Consider the following 20367-nt stretch of genomic DNA (forward strand, 5'->3'; position numbering starts at 1 on the left):
TTTCAGGCATCTGAAGTCCTGACCCCAAGCAAGAAACAGCAAAATGGACAGCTTTATTTCTTTTCTGCTCAGGTTTCTAACCAGATTTTCATATAAGTCAGAATTTGCACAGCCTGACTGATGTTTTTCTAGCTCACTGGGTAAAGAAGACTTCGCAAAGCTGAAGCAATAACTAGGATGTACTATACAGAAAGTGACCCAGTGAAATTGCAACTGTAGAGTGTTTTCCTATGTATTTTGTACTCTGAGGCTATCCGGAGTCTATGCTGATAGCAGTAGCCTTATAGATACTATATACAGGTATAGCTGTATCATGTCATGTATGAATATGAACCTGGTAAAGAAAGCCTAAAGTGAAAGGAATGATAGAGGAAGGAGAATAAGTCTGGAAAAGAAGTGCATCTGGAGAAGGGGAGAGTAATGAGAAGGATTAAATGAAATCTGATTGTTTTACATTTGTTTTGTTAGTGTTCTTGAGAGATAGCTCTGATTTAATTCTGTCATGAAATTACAGAGTTTGAATTTGTAATAGTGTGCATGTGCCTGGCCCAAATAACTGTGTAAATGTGCCTGGGATAAGTGTCCTGACCTTAGAAAATATAACTTTTTTTTTTTTTTTTTGGTACTGGGATGCAAATACAAGACCCTGGGACAACATGGGTGGTACATTCGGGGCAAAAGTCTTCTTAAGGTTCAAGAGAGATAAAAAGTGACCTTAGCATTTCTTGTGAATTTAAACTTTGCTGCAAGATGTGTTAAACAAGAATGTTTAAAAGCCTCCTGTGAGCTGGAAGACTATGCTCTTTCTAAATATTACATGAGCCCTTCTGAGGGGCGATAAAATAAGCAGTGAGCAGAGCTGTGGGAGTTGGCTAGAGTGGTTATCAGAACAAAAAAAGCAGTGTGAGGCTCAGATAGCAGAGACAGGATGAGTGCAGGAGCAGGCAATGGAGTGAGGGTGCCTAAACAGCAAATGAAAACAGGTAGGGGAGCAAGTGTCTGCCCAATGTGTGACTCTGGAGACAAGGACGGCAGTGAAGCTTGTCTAGGGGAGAGTGAAATGAGGAGGAGTTAACATGAACATGACAAACCACCAGATCAGATTAACTCAAATCAGACCTTGCAATCCAGAAACACTTAAAAAAACTTTAAAGAGTGAAGATCATTGCATGAGGGGAAAACAGTAGCTTAACAGTTCCCTAAAAGAACAAAGTGAACTGTTTAAAAGCTTTTTAGTAACACTTTAAGAATTAGTTATTCTTATCTTACATACATACTGTGTTAGCTTTTTGTTTTTTCTCCTTGTAATAAGAATATTCTTTGTATGCTATTTAATTTGTATTCATGAGTGAGGAAAATCAACTCTCACAGAACCAGAAAGTTTAATATAATTATCCCAAAGGTTTATAGGTGGAACTCAAGCCAGTGTTTTTTTCTTTTTAAGTAATCCCCTTAAATTTAAACCTGACCTTTGTTACAGCAAATCAAGTCATGACAGAAGAGTTATATGCGTTAAGCAGCCATATCCAGCTGTATAAAAAACAAAAGTTACTGCTCTGGTTGTCAGCCATCATCTGCTACTTCTTTGAGTCACCATTAGTTTTATTTAAGATATTTTTGTTGGACTTTTTTTTTTTTTTTTAATTGAAAAAATTTCCACAGCCCGCCAACATTTTCTGCAGGACTATAGTACTACATCCTCTAAAATTACACACCCATTCAGTAGTGTGGTTTTCATTTTTATCAAGGCCATCACTGGAACATTTATTTATGATAGCATCCTGGCCTAGTGAAAGAAATGTCACATGAGGCTTATATGCTACAGCTTCATGGAAAAAGGAATTGCATTTGTTAAGTATAATTTAATATTGAAATGACCTGAAATGAAGCAGTTTGGTCACTTTACAAAGCTATGATGAAACATCTTAGCGCTGGGAATGCTTATGTGTATCCTTAAAACTAATGATGCTAAAATATTTTGACATTTCTTAATTAAAATTTCAAGGATATGAAAAAATGTAAATTTCATTGTGATTTGGGGATCAAAATAAATAATGTTTCAGAATGTTCTGCAAGAAATTCAGACTTCTGTTCCAATTCCTATATCTGAAATTTGTGGAGGTAATAGGTTTAGGAAGTGATCCGTATTAAGATAATCCTGTTCTTTAGGAGATAGGTGTGGTGTGTAGGTTATGATACAGACAGTGTCAAAGGCAGTAGCAAGGGCTACTTCCAAGAGCAAAGATTACAGACTTCTGGACAAACAGTTTCTTAAGGACAATCTTTTACTACTTTTATATGGTCATTTAACAGTCACAGGTCAGAAGTTGCAAACTTTAATGCTGAGAGATGGATTTACTCCTACAATCAAATGGAAAGATATCTTCTCTTCTGGCTTTCAGCCCTCAGGATTCAGAGAGCTCTTTTTCATTCATGCCCCATTGATTTCTCTCTAACCAATGAGCCACATCACATCCAAGTCAGATCTGAAGGGTGGTGTACTGAGTTATATTTTTTTTCTCCTATTAAAGATGAAGCGTGCAAAACAAAACTTAAGAGTTGCTAGGAGATGCTGCCTCCCAGAGAGGCAAGTTGCCATTAATCAACTGCTGTCGTTAATAGGACTATTACCTCTCACAGATGTGCTTTTCAAGATACTGAGACTCTTGGGTTTTGGCATCGCACAGAACCTAATGCATGCCATTAGAAAAAATCTGCTCCTGGCGTATGGTTGGCAGTAGTGTAGCAGTTGCTGATTCCTGTTCTAGACTTTGTTTACTCTGAGTAAAGAAGATAAAACTATCTGGCTACCTGTCAGCCAGGCTTACTAGTTTACAGAGTGAACTACTACATTACTTTTTTTTTTTTTTTTTTTTTTTTTTCTCTAAACAAAAGAAAGGCAAAAGTGGGACAGGTTGGTAATACCAAAAATGCATTCTTAAATTGAAATCATATTAACAATTTTTTTTTTTATCATCTTTTCCTGAACAAGGCACTGATCGTTTCCTCTAGAATACAGGTATAATACTTGCAACAAAGCACTTTCTGTTCACTGTTCCACATAATTTTTATTAGCATGCTTTATACCCCTTGTATAAAAGATAAGTGCTATGAAACCAGATTGACTACAAAACCTCATACTGTCTTCACTTTGGTATTTTTCATTACATTTAATTTTTAGTAAACTTATTTATGTATACAATTCAAGTGATGTAAATTTTTCTATCATTGTCCTATTTCACCGACTTCAACTAAGGTTCCAAGAAATATTATGCAAAAAAATTGCTATATGGAATTGAACAACAAAATAATTTACATCTACACCAACACACCATACATTTAAATTTCTTTTGCTTTGAAAACTTTCTTTTTGCTTTGTTCATAAATTAATTTCATATTATTATGGTGAATGGATTGCATGTTATCTTGGATAAACAGACTCACATGCAGAATAGAAAAATCCATATATTCAGGAAAACTAAAATGGCAATCAAAGCATAACCAAGAGTTTTCTTAGTACATCTGATATTTAAATATATAAATATATACATAGATGTATATAAGTATATATCAGCAATAGGTGTTCTTATATTTGAGAGCAGGACCAAAGCTCAGATTGCATCACTTATTTGTCTAATTTTGCACCCATATGGATAAAACACAAGTAGCTATGGTTAGGGATCCTGACCCTTGTTAAGAACTCTCAGGTTGTTACAGTACAGTTCTAGGAGAGGGAGGGGGGGTATAAACAACAGGGATGATGTTTAGTTTTCCTGGGATTGCTCAAACAGCCAGGTGCTAAGAAACCCTGTGCAAGTATCTCTTGGGACTTCAAAAGAAACATTTTATAAAGAAATGGAAGGGGCTGGAAAAACCTGATAGGCAGGTAAATAGCACATGGTGCTGTTAAGTTAGTACATGCAATAAAAATTTGTAAGCAAAGAGAGCTTTTATGTACCAAGAAAGTATCAATGCTGTGTGCTTTTCTCTTTCTCTGTGCATATGTGTACTTAAAGACTAAATTTGGAAAATAATTTATTATTATGAATAAATGTTGGATTGGATCTTTGTCTTCATAGTTGTATTCTGAGTGGATTCAGATTTAGGTTGGTTTCCTAGCCTAGTTACAAACGTTGATTTGGTTTGTTTGTTTAACATGGTTTCGGCTAATCTAATTCTGAAAGTTACTTTATCTGTAAGCAATTCTCTATCATCTGTAATATCACAGTAATATTTTTAACCTTGAAGAAGAGTTACAGACATCAACAATATTAGATTGTCAAAAACTTGAGTTAGAAAAGTGAAAAACAAAACATTTAGAAAAAAATATTTCAGTTCCCCAATGAACAGCAGAATCATTTGCAAATAATGAATATAGTTTTTAATTACTCTGTGATAACTACAAATTCATACAATTTTCCAATTAATTTAAAATTTACATTTTATTTTGTCTTTAACAAGTTTGAACAGTCAATAGCTTAAATAGGTTAGCAGGATGGTAAAGCTATATACTTAGTTTGTGGATTAGCTGTCCAGTTCTTGCTCATGAGCATATGGACTAAAAAGCTTTTTTGTATTTTCCATTGTTGGCAAATAGTAGCAAAATAAAACTTAGAAACTATGCCAATGGTTACCTGTATTTCTTGAGAGTGCCACCATAACCTATTCTGTTCTCAACAGCTCTGCTATTTTTCATGAAAACTCAAAGTTTGGCATTTGAATATAAAAAAGGATGTGAAATTGCTCATGCATTTTAATACCTCACTCCAGAATCAGGAATGAAGTAAATGTTTGATACGAATCATAGATTATCCTGAGTTTGAAGGGACCCATGAGGATCATCAAGTCCAACTCCTGACTCTACACAGGGCAATCAGAAAGTTAAACCATGTATCTAAGACCACTGTCCAAATGCTTCTTGAACACCAACAGGCATGACATGAATGTCAGAGTGATCCTGCCAGGGATATAGGGTGGATTCATGTAACTTAATTCTGTTTGAGTTAAATTTTTCTAAACTAATCAAAGAAACCAGCTATTTTAGATACCTTTTTTGGGGGATCAGATGAATCATTCTTTGAGAGCACTTATTTTTGTTTACAGTATAGGCGACTTATTTCAGAGTAGACATCAAACTGCTAGTTGGTAGAAGTTGGGACAACTGAACACCATTCATGGAAATATAATTGATAAATTTAATACTTTAGGTGAATGAATGGAAAGTGGTCTGCATTTTGAAGTACAGTCACTGCAATTACTTCCCTGAGAACCCAGAACCTTTCATTTCCTAGTGGTTGCCTAGAGTAAGAGCTGTCTCTCACCACACAAAATCTGGCTTTTGAATTCTGGAGGTATAACGGTAAATATATAGTTGGTATAGGACCTATGAGGAAGGCAGGAATGTATTAAGAGACAAAGTGCAAAAAACTTCTAAAAATTTATAGTATTGAAAAATTATTGTCCAAGTTTCAGTCACTGTCTTGATAACTGTCATTGTGGATGCTAATTTAGGGATGTGTCACAGCACACCAAGCTCACAGGTCATTTTTCGTTATATCTTGAGGATCATCAAAATTAAGTACATGAAGATACTTACTAGTCTTAGGTATGAATATTTCATTAGCAGCTGAAAAGAGGAGAGTGTAAAAAAAATCCCAAGTCAAGCAGCACAGGTGGTTATTTCAGCAACAATCTCTTACACATCTCCCTGTGGAAAGGTTTATATAAAAATGACACCTTTGAGAATGCTAGTTATTTCTTCTCTAGGAAAGTTAAGACAAAAGTACATAATTTCCACATCAATAATGAGTCTTTTTATTGCACAGAATTGGGTCTGATCTGTTCCAATAATAACTGTAATACAGTATTGAAATGCTGTTTTACATGAAGATAATAAATTTTTCTGTTAAACATCAGTTCAGATTGTGTACTTTTCATGGAAGAGCAAATTGATGTTTGATTAGTCAAAATAATATAATTTAAGGAGTACTGAATATTATTTAGTTTACTGTAGATAGTCAAAACATTTTTAAATTGGTAAAGGTAGCAAGAATATCAGATAAAACTACCAATGTGTTTGGTCTCTTTAAGCCATTACAAAGTTAGTCATCTACAATAGCAACATTTCAGTTATAAATAATCTCTTAAGGAATTATATTAGGAGAGAATTAACATGCATTCACCTAAGCATACTCTTAGGTGAATGCTGATAGCACACAAAATTTTAATTGCCCCTCTTTAGTACTCATCATTTTCAGACTTCTTTGTGTGAGTATAAAGGGTCCAATTTTCTCTAGAGAGTGTGCAATGAATGAAAATATGATAAGGGACTCTAGACTCAGTTTCTGAGAGATGGCTACACCATGGATGGATAGGCAATATGCGAACCTCTTTAAGATCCTAGAAAAAAATAAAAGAAAAGTTATTCAAAGAGGAAGAAGGATTCTGCTCTGTAAGAAACTCCTATGTGCTGTTTATTTTTTTAACCAAAACCATAAGTTTAGTTAATAAGTTCCAACTTTTAATAGCTCTCCCTATGATCTAGAAAAATCAAAACCAAAACATGGTAACTTGAAGTGTATCTCTCCAGCATAACAAAAATAGACACACATATTGAAGCTTTTTGCATATGACATTTTCAGAGGAAAAGGATTTTGTAAGTTTAGCTGTTTTGAATATTTTACTTAATAAAGTAAGCAACAACATAAATATGTAAATCATTATATTCATCAAGAATATGAGGATAATTTTAAAAATCTGATATTAAGTGAAGGTAATGGAAACATTTTAACAACCTATAATAATCAGAGTAAAATATTATAATTTTCTTAATGACTTCTTTTGCATCCCTATGGATATTTATTCCTCACAGAAAGCAATTCTAACTACTGTGGATAGAAAAAGACACTGAAATTCCTAGGCTTCTAACTATTATTAGTTTTAATACTGATGTTCCTAAAAGATCACATATTTTAAACTAGTGGTATGTCTCCTACTTTGTATTTAATATGGGAGAGATTTTTGCTGATACCTGTTTATTTCCTAAAGAACCAATCAATACCACTGGAGACAAGCCTTAGTCACCCTCTCGAAAATCTTCAGGAGAGATTCTCCAAATGAGAACACTAGTAGATGACACTATCGGGATGGCAGCTCAGTTTAGAGGATATGAATGTCTCCCAGTAGTACTTCATTTTTATCATTCTGAAATAATTTCAGCATTCTTTGAATGCTGCAAGCTATTTAATATTCATACAAAGAAAAAGATGTTTTCTCCACTGAACAAATCTTTCAAGCTATTACAAGGCAGTCTTCTCCCCTAGATATAGATAAATTTTTAACATTTCATTTACATCTGTTTTAAAGCTTACCTATATGGCTGTATTAGAGCGAAGAGAGGGAATACAGTATCAGAAGCCTGTGGACAGTGAGAAGAACCTGCATTCATCTTCCCCTGCTAGTCTGTGAAGACATGGGAGTGATGGACAACTTTTTCACTACATCCTTCCATTTACCTAATACAGGTTGGGATGATATCTTAAAGAATAAAAATTATGGTACCCATAAGAACTACCAACCTGTACCTTGTGAACTTCATATGATTAATCAGTATTGCCCTCCCTAACATGAGGACTAACATACCTCCAAAAGCTGTGTATACTGAGTGCTTGAGAAATGACTATTGGCAGTCATACACCACCTCTCAGTTAGCTGGTAAGAGCATCTTCTCACCTCATCCTTTCCCCATCCAGCTTTTATATACTCTCTGACCTCTTACAGAAAATTGCAAATCAGCCATCTCAAACAGCTTATTATAAACGTCGTACACTATATCCTACATAATGATTCAGCTGTTACCTGTGGTGCTGTGACCTGATACCTGCTGCTGTTATGGTAAGACCATTGCCAATGCAGAGTTAAAATGCTTGCATGATTAAGCAAAGCCTGCCAGATGTGATATTTAATAGGACCTTAGTTTTGTGAGCTTCATTATAGCTGCTGCCACTAATAGAATAAGCTTCAAACATGGGAGGAAATCCTTGTCCTTTTGAAGCTTCATCCTGCATCCTCATGCATTTTTTAAAGAATACTATTTACATTAATTTATTAAACTTGGGTACCATGGTCTAATAACAGTAAATTAAAGCCAAAACATAAGAACAAATTTAGAGAACAATTACAAGATAGAAAAACAGCAATTACATATGACCTGGGGGTTATGTTAGTAACCATGTGGTGGGTCTCTAACACTGTTCTTCCATGCATAAGCAAAGAGATATAAAAATGAATTAGAAGAATGTTACTGCTTTTCTATAGCAACTAGTGAGACCAAAATTGGAACATTATATTTACATATATTACCTACACTTCATAAAATGCAGTTAAAACCAGAATAATGTATAAAGGGTAATTATTCACAAGATTAATGTGAGCTCTAGCTTATTTTACAGTAAAGACTGAGGAAGTCTAGCTTCTCTAGATATTCTCTACCACTTGAAATTAAGACTGGATGCCGTTCTTACAGATATATTGTAGTCCAAAATTACAGCTTATTTCAGGAGTGACCAAATGAAATTCAGTGGCCTCTTTCAGGTAATTGAAAGCATGTTTATAAGAATACTCTTTGCATTTATAATCTGTGTGATATTTCAATACAATAGGTTACCTTGAGTTTTGATTTGTTTCATTAATGTAAATTTTAAGTTTTCTTTCAAACCTCTTAACTTTCAAACACTGAAAAAATCTGCAGCTTCTTAAGAAAAAGTCAACAGTAGAGAAGCTGAAATTATGTCTTTCAGCTCAAGGACATTTATGGAAAGTAAAAATACTTGCTTGATTTTATTTGTAAAATCTGTCCGAAATATTGTGTCAAAATAAATTACTCTGAACACAAACACAATCAGAAATATGTAAAAATGGTGGATTAAGCAAGAGATGTCAGACTTGTTTTGTTTCACTCAGATTGTAGTCATAATTTCCTAAAATTTTCCTCAGTCTACAAAGCTTCCTAGATACGTTTGTTCACTAAGTATTGCTTACAAGTTTCTTGCCAAGCAATTGAAGGTTATAAGTACTGTGGTATAGGTGGAATCTGGAGAACAGAATCTGTGCTAAAACAAATTTTATTCAGATGATCTAGAACAAACAGAACTGCAAGAAGGAATAACTACTGTTCCTTCATTTTCCAAAACTCAGTCAATCTCATTTAGGTTGGAAAATACCCTTAAGATCACTGAGTCCAACACTCTCAAGTCCACCACTAAACCATGTCCCTAAGCACCACACCTACACATCTTTTAAATACCTCCAGGATGGTGACTCAGCCGTTTCCCTGCGCAGCCTGTTCCATTGCTTGACAACTTTCAGTGAAGAAATTTTTCCTAATATCTAATCTAAATCTCCTCTGGCACAACTTGAGTCCGTTTCCTCTTGTTCTATTACTTGATACTTGAGAGAAGAGGCCAACACTCACATCACTACAACCTCCTTTCAGGTGATTGTAGAGAATGATATGATAGAAAGACTTGCCATGATTTGGGGGTGATCACCAGTCCTACAGAATCAATATGCTTAAGTTCTTGAGATCTCTGTTTATGACAAAAATTAGCACAGACAAAAGTCATGTGTTCCATATTTACCATTTACACTGTGATAATAGTTTAATTGATATGAAACAATTATGCCCGAGAACATATGCCTGGTACCAAATTAACAATATTTTTTATTTCTGTCTATATATAAATTAGTAGATGATTTGCAGAAATATTTAACATTGAAACAGAGCATAAAAGAAAATGCTAACTGTGCAGAAAACGTGTGTTGAGGTTTAAACCCAAAAAAAGCATTATACTTTAAATGTTCATAGGCTTCAAAGCAGCTTTTACATCTAAAGTTTTAGAAGTGGACTGAAATTAGTAAAATATAATCAGTATTCTCACAATCTAGTATCCTCCATCATTCTTTAACAATTTAATTAAAAGATGGGCAATGAATCTTATGTCAGCCGATGAGTGTATCACTATACACTGTGAAACAAATTAATCAGCAAAAATACAGCACTACAGAATAGTGTTGCAATAACCTTTTGCTATATAAGCAAGGACATAGACTTAATTTTTAAACAAACAAGTAACTGTTCATTTCTTGACTGAACTTAAGGTAACTGTCATGTCAAGCTTGAGTTGTTATCATGGCAAATGAAAAAAAATTACACTCTTTACTAAGCATTTTAATGGGAATCTTAGATTGAATCATCTCTCCCAATTAAGGGGTATTCAGAAAATATGAAATGAGAGTGCTCTTCAGCTCTGTATTAAGATGATAGCTTAGTCACAATTTAGGGTTTTAGAAGTATGAAAAGGATAGAACCTCTTGAAAAATGAATCCCAGCAGTCTAATTAATCTAATCACCACAAATTATATTCTCCCTCAATAATATATTTTCTAGTACAAATAGAAATATAAAAAGTGTAATTTATAGATAGTTCAATAAACTAATCTGCTCTCTGTGTTGCTGTACTGTCACTACCTCCAGTATCATGAGGTGTGTTAATATTTATTGTCCTTTTTGCTCCTTTTTCTTTGAAAAAACACTTGTGAGAGCCAAGTCAGCATTGCATTGTAAGAACGTATCCACACTGAAAGTGTAAAACATCTGAACGCTACTTTTGCACGCATTGGATCTAAGCAGAGTGACACAAGTGGTGTGAGGACACCTAAGGTAATTTAACTTTACAGCTGTGAGTAGTGTGTGCCACAGGGTTTCGGTGCAGTGCTGGCCTGGAGGGCTGCCTCCATGGCAGTCTGTTGTGTTGGAAGACTTTGAAAAGACATTTGGGTCTATGACTGCTCTGCAGTCAGTGCACTGAAAGTAAGAAAACCACATAACATGAGCATACTAAATTGATAAATTACATTCAGGACTTGTGATAGTGAGGGCAAAAGTGAATGGTTGTATGTCTTTGTTGTAGTTTCATGGAAGGAGGCATTTCTTCCCTTTAGATAAATTTAATGGAAGAAAGGTTTGTTCAGACTGTTACATTTCTTAGAGAACAACAGCGTTTCTGCTAGTACCACTTACAGTTTAATTTATGAAGAGTCACAATTTGGGAGTGTTAAAAGGCATGACCGCTGCCTCCACCACTGTAACTGCCCTAGCCTAACTAATTGCAGCTGCCACTTTATATCTGACAGGCCAGCACATATGGCTGTGGATGCAACCACAGATAAAAATGAACATTCAGGAATGATGATTGGCCATAAATGTATATATTAATGAGATAAATACCAGGCAAGCTGAAGCATCCTGAGGGACACAAAAGAAGGAAACATAATAAAAAGAAAAAACCTCATGGCAAATCTAACACTACCCATTCTGTTGTCATTTCATTATGTAATGGGCATCAGAGGGAATGCTGGCCAGGCTTTCTGTGTAGTAGTCCCTCTCATGCTTGAACATCATAAACTTCATGTTAGGTCATGACTGAAGTTGTTATTTTCTTCAAGTAGTCTGCCAAATGTTCCACCAACAGCCTCACTGTTCTGCTGCAGTGCAAGGAGATTTTAGCTAACAGTTTCTCTTGAAGGGTACTTCTCCCTAAATAGTTCTCTGTGATACCAGCTTCCAGTTGGCCTGTGGAGCCTTGAGAAGCCAGCAGGGAACTATGACCTTTTGCTGGACACGTGATGATAGACCAGTCTCACTGTTTAGACCTGCAACTTCCTAAAGAGCAAAATTCCTGTGACTTGGCAGCTCCCCTGAAATCACTGACAATATCCAGAGTACTCTGACAGTAAAAGCTAAGTTTATTATAGTAAAAAGCCAAGCTCATGAAATCAACTATTATATTTGGAAAGAGATACAGGAAAGTAAAACAGGACATACATGACTGGTTTGATTTCTGGATTCCTCTCTTCAGTTAGCAGACTGATGCCGTGCTAACTCCCAAGAAAATTCCTCTAGCCCATCAAAGCTGGGTTACAATCCCATAGGCAGGGCGTGCACCCAAGTTTGCCTTTGCAAAGATATTGATGATTGGGTTGTAAGATTTCTACTGCATACAAAATAATTTAAGGGCTTATGGTAACTTCTAGTCCTGGTAACCATTCCAATATCCTCAGCCTTGTGTCCTGTGCAATGACATTCTGCCTGACTTGGATTCATCTCAGGAAGATAACTTTGAATGTAAGCTCCAGTTAAGTGGAATTCACTTAATGATTAAGACAGATGTGTCGAATGTAAACATGCGTTTTTTTGGCAGCCAGTGGTGACTGCATTTATTTAAATTTATGTCTTTATAATATGTACCCTAGAATCGTTCATTACATAAACTTGCAAATGAAAATAGTGACTGTTTAATAGCTCTTGTTAGAAATTAAATGTGACTAAGCAACAATGCTGTGTTAAAAATTGGTAAATCCACAATATAGGTAAAACTGAGACCTATGGAATAAGGGAGATTTCTTATATATGGTTACAAAAACTTTACAACAGTTTGATTCTCTGACAATTTTGGAGAGTGTGCTAAATTAGAAATGAAAAATACAGTACTGAAGATGTGCTCAAAAGGGACAATGGAGCTTAAAAAGTTTCAACAGAACAGCAACCAGAATGATCAAAGACATGAAGGTACAGCACAGTACAGGGAGCTGGGCTTCACCTGCAGGAGAGAGTCATGGAAAAGGCAAGCAGACAGTGACCGCCTCTCCTAATACTAAACTGAAACTAGAATATGACAATCTCAAAGAAACCAGAAATACCATTTGTAATCCACTTTTATACTCTTCCCTGGTCGTTTACTACCGCTCATGGTTCAAGAGCAAATATCAGGCTATATGCTCTGAGTGCAGCCATTCTTATGTTCTATGGACCCATGCTAAATATATAATGATAAAAAGGTGTGTAATTTATGTTGTGGTGAAGATGACTGGGAATTATGTTGCCAGAATTCTCAGAAACAAAATAAACATTTGGAAAAATGGATATAATTGGGCTTTTAAAATTGATATAGTCTTTGCAGTGTTTATAATACAACAGAGCTCCTATTGTCACAGTCACTGGGGAGGGAAGGATAGGAGACAGAAATCCTGGGCATCTTTGGGCACTCCTGATTTTGCTACACAAGGTTGAGCTGCTTTAGTCTGTAAGTGTCTTCAAATCAAATAATCTGAGTGGGCAACTGCAGTGGTCACATCCCTTCTGGGTGCATGAATGGCTACAGTACAATAAAGGCAGCAGATCTGTGCCTCTCGAGGATCCCAAGAAAAGGAAGATTCTCACATTTCCAACCGTATTTACCTTACAGTTTTGGGTCTAGAAGTGCAAAATTCACATGGAGGAAGGCCCATAATTGTGCTGCAATCCTTTCACAAGCACTAAAGTAATCTTCTCAAAAATATTATGCTGGAGTTAGAGTGGAAAGTTAATTTTAAAAATCATAAATATATGGTTTGTCTGTTCCCAGATGAAAAGATAAATCAGAAAAAAAAAATCATAGTTGGCTTGAATGCCATTTAAACAATTTATATAAAATGTCTTCATTCTGTATTAAGTTCTATGGGGAGAGTCCTCCAGCTAATTATTTAAAAAATACATATCCATACAACTATAAGTACTCAGAGCAAAGAGATTCAGCTCTGGATTAGGGAATGCAAATCAGCCCCAGGAATACAAGCAGCAAAACTAACAAGAGATTAGTATAGAAGCTACAGAGCTAACAGGGGATTATCTTTCATAAGCATTTACCAGTTTTTCATTATGAACAAAAAATATGAAATAAAAGAAGGAGATGAGAGCAAAAATAACCATGAAGGAAAATATGCAGGGTAAAACTACTAAACTGTAGTTGCTGTGAATATATTGCACTGTATTTCTAAGCACACACCCGAACATACACTTCACACCAAACCTGCCTTATATCCAACCAGATGCAAGCCCAAGGTAAAGCAAGGTGCTTTAAATTAATTTCAAAGCCCCACCCACATTATTTAGCAGTTAAGTTTCAAGCATGCTTCTGTCCAGAGTTAGATGGAGTCCTACCATAAATAGATACAATGGGTTTGATTTAGAAATTATAACAACAGCTAGGCACAGACCTTGGCTGATAGTACTTGTGTTCCCAGCGTGCGCACACACACACACACATGAGAATACAAACCTGAATAACCCATCAGGCACTAAGGACAAGAAGTTAGAAGGTTTGTGCAAATAACAGATCATATAAATAAAATGTTAAGACAGTGGTTTCCTAGGGAACTCTGGAACTGGTGTGAGTGCAATTAAAATTTGTCCTGAAATGTGGAAACTGGCACCCAAAGTTTATTTTGACTGCACAATAGTAGAACTGCATTGGTTGTTACCTTACATATACCATTTAAGTTTTATTTTCATATGTTCATAGTATTATTATATTTCACTTAAAAAAAAAAACCCATGCTCAATGTGCTGATCTGTACCATCTATCTGCATGGGAAGTTTGAAAAGACTGAGAAAGCTGAATTCAGTTTAGAGAGCACCTCGCCCTAAATTATCAACAAGGTTTTTCTTGGAAGCTGAATGCTCCAGCTCTAAGATCTGCTTCAGTGGGAAGGAACATTTGCTCTGTGGGGTGGGTAGCAGATACCTTCCTGATAAGAAGCTTGGAACAGATTGTTATTGTGATTATCAGACATACCCAACCTAATTTTCGTAGTCTTGCCTGAACTGGTTTTCTTTCAAAATATTGCTTTGACCTGCTTTTTAAATTTTTAGCTGTCAGTAATTGCATACTGGTTTCCATTCCAGAAGTAATAGGAAAGTTACAACACATAAGGGGTCTGAAAGATAATTGCAGTGTACTTCACGTCGTTTCCCAACAGGCAACAAAACTGCAGTCCCTTAGAAAGTTCAGCATTGGAAGAAATAACCTCCATACACTGGCAAATGAATTAGGATACCTTCCCTTGGTAAAGTTGGGAGTGTAAGTAAAGCATAATACAAAAACAATGAAAATCACAGTTTATTACAGCCTGCTGCTACCATAGTGGATACATGTGAAACATCATATGTATCCATTTCTCTCCATCTAAACCAACTATTTTGTCCTTAACTGTATAAGGAGTTAACACACTTGATGTTCATTTTACTCCTAACAAAAGGCACTTAAATTTCTAAACATTTTACATTTTTAAATTTCAAGGCCTTCATCCCAGTCGTGTCTTTAGGTTGCAGACATTATAAGTTGAGCACCGTGCTGTATCACATTCACTAAACTTCAGGTACATGTTTCTGATGATCTGGACTAAATTCACTCAGAAACATTTGGTCTTCACAAATATTTTGATGAATCATACCTGTCACAGATGAATTAGCAACATCCCAGAAGGATACTTAAGTAAATCTCTGTACCTAATTCTCCACTGACAGTGCCTTGCAAAGACCTTAAAATTAACGCAGAGGGCAAATGCTTTACCATCCCTATTTAGTAGATTGTTACATTGCCTTTGCACAGGTGTAGATGAAAATTATCCACACAAATTTACTTGGGATGCTAGATTAATTACATTTTTCAATTTAATTATGCTGACATAATATCTGTGACAGGCATATTGCACATTATTCTACTTTTGGGTCAGTCAGTCTCAAACCATTCATTTTTGAAGCCCCATCATTATTATGCCTGCATTAAACTGAAGAGTGTATTTGTGATGGTGTCACACCTGAATGGTGCAGGTTAAGGAGGACATGGTGCTGTTTGCCAATCTATCTTCCTTCTGTTGCTATAGATAACTAACCTTCAAGACAAGCATGCCTGCATATTTTACTCAGATTTCTGTGTTTATTACTACTGAAACACAGAATAATATCTGCAACTGCAACTGCAGCACTACTTTTAAAACTTAAAAATCTAATCTTTAAGTCAAAAGAAATTATGTGGAATTTCCCGTGGAACCTGTAGAAGTAGATGTCCTGTCCTTATGGCAGTTCTGTGGGATGTAAGCATTTTAATCTTACAGGCATTACTGACAATCTCCTAAGAGTCTGCAAAAACAATTTCAGGCTGATGGCAGTTAAGCCTCCAATACTGAGGTCACCTGTTTCTATTTAATTGTGATGTGACTGCTACAGTTATAACGCTCTACCACAACAATCACAAGATATGGTATCAGGCAATAACAGAAAACAGCAGAGTTACTTAAGAGAAATCTGAAGACTTGGATTTTTAATTCCCTTAACATATGGTAAGTGAAGAATTCAGAGTCTTATTTTCAGAGTTTGAAGTCTCTTATATGCTGCTGAATAGTCTTGGCTTAAGTAAAGCTGTGAGTACTTCATATGCTATGCTCTGTTGAGTGTTCAAATTAATCTTCCTCCCCCCATGCCCCTCCTGAAAGGTAGAGTCAATAATGCCACCCGCTGTACTTTCTGGAAAATCCTTCCACCTACCCAATATTTGTACTGTGCTCACATTTCTTCTTTCATTGTTAAAAAGATGATAAGCCATTGTTTGTGGTGTGTTGCCTTGGAAAGACTCTGTATGTAGTTTCTGCTTGAACCTTGGGGTTCGGCTGGGTACTTTGGACTGTTTTTCAGGCAAGAAGGAGGGCACCTAAGATCTTGCTACTTCTGACACATTACTTTGACATATGGCTTACTAAGTCTCGGTGACTTACTACAATACACACAGTTGGATGGCCAAATGCAGAAATAACCTTTAAGAGTGTTGATTTTGTACTTGATGGCTTGTGGAACAAGGCAAAATACTGACTTAAAGCCTTTACCAGATTTGAATGCTGTAATTTTTTGATTTACACAGAGTAACGTTCTTTTAGTCTTAAATTACTTTCAAGTTAGTTTGAAGTAAAAGTTCTGACCATTAACAAGTCAAATTTATATGCAATAACAGAAGAATATGTGTGTGTTTTCCTCTCTAGCAGCAACTTGAACAATACTTGTGTCTGCACAAAGTCAACATATTTAGACATTAAGGATGCTGGATACAAAAAAACCCCACATGATCTCAGTTGACTAGCTACTCATAATGCACTTAGGAATTACTTTTACTATGCTTTTTGTTTTTCATTCTTACAGGTGATTAACATTGCGAAATTATTTGATGTTTATTTTAAATCATTTGTGTGAGATTGTAATCTGTACGTGATTCTGGTTAAATTACTTGCAACAAATGCAGCACAGTCTCCTAACACATAGACCTCCGAGATCAGACAAGCAGTTATGTAAAACTTCTGCTCTGGAAGGCTTTTTCTCACTTACTTTTGTTTAGTTTTCAGCTCCTGATTGATATGTCTGGGTTTGTTCTCTGGTTGTTGATTACTTGTTTCCAGAAACCAAAGTCCACTTAGGTGGTTTAGGAAACTATAAGGGATCAGGAAAATGGCAAACTTCTATGGCTTCTGCAAATATGTTCCTGACCTTTCAGTTAGGTTGCTAATAAGGGGTAATACGGTGGCCACAACTGTTTGAACAGCATTTTTCATTCAAACAGAATGATGATCATCATTTTGATTTTTCCCAGTTCCTTCTTCTTTTATCTGCCATAGGTGTTGTATATCAGCTGATGACTACCGTCACTCCCCAGTAAGGTCAACCAACTGCAGGGACACTTTGCCCACTCCTCTTAAATGATGTTGGTTAGTAAAATTTACAGTGAGGATGAATTGTTTTGAATTGTTTTTCTGGCTTTTCTTTCCCCTTTTTTTTTTTTTTTTGGTTTTTTTTTTTTTTGTTTTGTTTTGTTTTGTTTTGTGAGTGACCGAGCATTTTGGGTTGTTGTTAAACCCTAAGACTTTGTGTGGTGACAGTTTTATTCTTCTCTCATGGTCACTTGAACCTGCCATTTGTATTCTTGTGGGGTGCTGGTTAATTGTGCTAAAAATAAATTTTATTTTGGTTATTATTTGCTTATTTGAGAGCTTCCGCAGCAGTAGGGGAGTCTGCATTCTGGTGGTGGTGTACCTTGGGCTCTGGTGCTACTCCTTGGTAACATTAGGTAAGGACCATTTCCACTGCTTTATCTCCACCACACTACCATGTCAGTCACTCATAGGTGCTATGCAGAACTAGTTTCTTCTGCCAAATCAAGGTCACTGGCAGATCTGCCATGAACAGTTAATCCACTCTTATTTTTTGTAGGACTTGTGGAAGAAGTATCTCAATCTATTTCATGTAAGTACTACTTCCAATAGAAATAACACATTGTTACATGATCAGCTGTTTATCAGGAGTAACGATGCCTCCCACTGATTCTTCATGTGGTACAAGTACTTCTAGGATTGTCCACTGTCAGTGGCACAGCCTGAGCTCACCAGAGCAAGCGCATGAGATTCTTGCAGGTATGTGGAGCAGTGCAGGCACTTTAGCTCAATGGTCCCACTGACAGTTTTCTCCAAGACCACTGTCACCTTCACTTCTTTTGAGGCATTAGGAGGTACCTCATTACTCCAAAAATGGCAAGGCAACATATTTGAGCTGTGTACCCATTACCATCCACATAAACACATCTCTTAATTTACCCTTGCATCATAGAGTGTGTTTTTGCTGCTTCATTTCTTATGTGATATTTGGGACTAACTAAGATGCTGATGGTTCAAGATGACTTTACTATGGACTTTCTATACAATTTCTTGCTACGCAGTTTAAATCTAAATGTGGCAGACTTTTGGAAACATGAGGTTTTTCTGATGGTATTTCCCTACTTGTGTGCTTGTTTCAGTTTGCAAACCCAGTGTTCATTTTTTATTTTTATATTTGTTTATATATATAATATATATTTATTTGTATTTATTAATATTTTAATACTTATTTTTATTTGAATATTTAACATTAAAAATGAAAAAAATGTAAGTACAGCCAGCTACTTTCTAAATCTGTCTAGCTAATTCTTGAACATACACTTGACTAAAAACTGTGTTGATACAGACACACGTGGTACACTCGCACATTGGTTTTGTTTGTAAGTTTTTTCCCTTTTACTTTCCTCTGACTGTTGAAATTCTCTGTGTTAAATATTGCAATACATAGCATAATACAAGAGAAACCAAGCAACACTGTTTTTTTACTATGCTCAGAAACTGTAGATGAGAGAGTATAAAGAAAGAAAAAAAATAGGCAATTTTCATCCAAAAGCTCCACATTAAAAAATTTGGGATGACAACCATAAAATTGTAAATGTCCTAGTGAAATTGAGGCAGGTGGCAATGACAGCTGTTTCAAAATCCATCAAAATCTTTGGCATTTTTTAATTATTGGGGATATAATATATCCACATGGATTATATTCAGTTTTTGATGAGATTACAGTTTTGGTGAATAAATGTAACTGTGGATCTAATAAACTTGGTCTTTTGACAGTTTTTTTTTATGTACAACAACATGTTTTTTTAACAAGTTAACATTAAGTAGCTTCAATAAAGTAGATCTAGAACAGCTATTTGTCATATATCAGAGTATTTGTTAATAAAAAATCATCAAATTGGGATGCTTCTAGCAGGACTCTGCAGAGAACAGCTGAATGCTACTATTAAACATTTTTATTGCTGTTCTAGGAAAAGCCCCCACATCCTTAGACACACTGCTGACAAGACCTGGAGAGTGGTGATGATAACAAAACACTCACATTGAATCACTTGTATCACATAGTAGGCTGAAGATATTCAAGAAAATAATGTTTTATAGATCTATAAAGAAGAATTGTGGTCCTTGGTCACAGACAGGGGAATCCTGAAAATAATTTAAGGGAGAAAACCAGTTCACTGTAACCTTAGTGTAATCTGATCCTTGGCTGTAGACAAAGAAGTGAGAACTTAGTCTCTCAGGGTGATATTGCTGACTTCAGTGTTGGAATGCTGCATATTCTACTGCTATTCACATTTAATGAATTCGAGAAGGCAGATAAAATAACCAAAAATTACTCAGTGCTGAGAAAATGCCTTAGAGGAAGAGACTTAAAAACTTAATCTGTTTAGCATCTCAAAAAGAAGATTGAAAGATGATCTGACACAATGCATAAGTATTTCCTTGAGGAGCAAATATCTGGCATTAGTCTTTCTACCTCAGCAAAGAAAGGCTTTAGTAAACCATAAGTAGAAGCCAGACACAGTCAAGGTAGAAAGGCAACATGCATTTTTAAAAAGAGGGATGTTTGTGTACTGATTCAAACTGAGGGAGAGCAACTGAGTCTAACTGTTGATCTTTGGTACAAGACAAAATGTCTCTTTATAAGCTATGTGTAAGTATATATATAAGCTATTGGCATCAACTGTCTGAAATTCAATGGTAGACATCATATATAAGGTCAGAGTAGATGATCTAATGTTCCCTTTTGGCCTTAAACACAAGTTAAAAATAACTTTCCCCCAAACCCTGTGAACA

Source organism: Tyto alba, unplaced genomic scaffold (assembly GCF_018691265.1).
Source record: "Tyto alba isolate M040663 unplaced genomic scaffold, T.alba_DEE_v4.0 Super-Scaffold_6, whole genome shotgun sequence".
In the NCBI taxonomy this organism is placed as follows: Eukaryota; Metazoa; Chordata; class Aves; order Strigiformes; family Tytonidae; genus Tyto; species Tyto alba.